The sequence below is a fragment of the Elephantulus edwardii genome, unplaced genomic scaffold (assembly GCF_000299155.1).
Source record: "Elephantulus edwardii isolate Elephantulus edwardi_28Jun2011 unplaced genomic scaffold, EleEdw1.0 scaffold00080, whole genome shotgun sequence".
NCBI lineage: Eukaryota > Metazoa > Chordata > Mammalia > Macroscelidea > Macroscelididae > Elephantulus > Elephantulus edwardii.
In genome coordinates, this window is record NW_006399830.1 from 4,018,395 (window position 1) to 4,020,190 (window position 1,796).

General features: G+C 51.2%; 1 protein-coding gene across 1 annotated transcript in view; it reads right to left on the minus strand.

Moving 5' to 3' along the window:
* TNRC18 (trinucleotide repeat containing 18) overlaps window positions 1-1,796 on the minus strand; it is a 124,532-nt gene that overhangs the window by 64,692 nt on the left and 58,044 nt on the right. The window lies entirely within an intron of this gene.

Sequence of the window (1,796 nt, forward strand, 5' to 3'; positions counted from 1 at the left end):
CCCCCCATGCTGCCCACAGATGCCAGCACCCAGGCCAGGGTGCCATGTGTTCAAAGAGCAGCAAAACAACCCAGATGTCACAAAAGCTTCCCAGCAGCCATCAAAGATGCAACTAGTAATAAAAAGACAAGAAGCTCTGTGTGTGCATGTGTGTGTGTGTGTGTGTGTGTGTATGCACGCACATGTGTAAAGTGAAGATAGCTGAAACTGAGACCAGATTATAATGAAGAAGTTCCAAAGGGGGGAAAAAAAAAGATGCTACTGCTGCTCCTTCCTTGTCCAGAGCAGAGAAGGAAAAAGACTCTCAGGACCATCAGTAAACCACGCAAACCCCAACCCACAGTGCCCTACGGCCACAGAACACAGCGGTGCCTGGTGACCACGACCAACGGCTCTGATCGAGATCCTGGCAAAGGTCCACATGGGGTGGAACGGAAAACTGGCACCAATCTGAAAATCCCAAAATCAAGTATTCAATTCCGTTGACGTGAACTGCACAACCATCACCACCATCTGGTGCCAAAATTGTCATCACCCTGAAAGAGATTTGACACCCTGAGGTCACAGGAAGTGCCCTCCACCCCACCCCAGCCCCTGGTCACCCCCATGACCTACTCTCTGTGTCAACGTCTGCATGAGACGTCTTAGAGAAGGTGGACCATACAATTCAAACGCCATCAGTTCTGCTGTGTCTCTGCTTTCACTCAGTATTTCAGGGTCTGTCCGTGGCATACCACAGATTAGAACATCTTCTCTTTATAGCTAAGGAACATTTCATTGTAAGGATAACCCAAATCCACGGCCAAGCAGTTGATACCGACCCTCCAAAGGTCATAGAGGTTGTACATCTTAATGAGAGCTGGCAGCTTCATCTCTCTTCTGCAACACAGCTAGGGATTCGAACCACCACCACTTCCATTTGCAGCTCAACACCGAACGCCCTCCACGGCCTGGTCTCCTATGGATGCATCAGCCCTCCTGAAATCATTCACCTGACTTGTTCTCCTTCTTTTGATCGTGTGAATAACGCCGCACTGAACTCTGGTGTACAAGAATCTGCATGAGTCCCTGCTTTGCATCTAGTCTTGGGGGTCTATACCTCAGAGTGGAATTGCACAGTAATAACGTACCACTCTTAACTGGGAAGAGAGCAATCAACCACACCAGTCAAGGGCTGACCTCAGTCTCCCTGACCTCAGGGTTTGCTCCAGTGAAAGCCAATTAGCTAATAACACTATCTCAGCACTTCTGCCAAAACGACCATGAGAGAGGGGTCCCTGAGACAGAGAATGGAGACCACCTAGAAAAAGCTGGAGTGAGTCTACCCACAAAGAAAAAAGTGGAGCAGAGAGAGAGAGAGAGAGAGAGAGAGACGGGGTGTGAAGAAAGAAAAAAAAATTCTATATGTGAGCACCTGGATCCAGCCATGCCTGAAATCCACCGCCCAACAACAACTGGACTTTGGTGCTGTACATCAGTGAAGTTTGTCCACCTTTTCCAAAGTCAATTTAAATGAGAATTTCTATCACTTGCACCCCAGAGGATGCCACTAATGCAAAGATGACTGACACAAGAACAAGAGACACATGGTTACAAAAAGGCCCAGCGGCCGGCTCCCCTCCTGCCTCCCATCCTGCCTCCTGGCTCACCTCCCGCCTTCCCGCCTCACCTCCCGCCTCCCGCCTCACCACCCGCCTCCCACCTCACCTCCCGGCTCCGGGCTCGCCTCCCGCCTCCCAGCTCGCCTCCCGCCTTCCCGCCTCACCTCCCACCTCCCGGCTCGCCTCCCTTCTCCC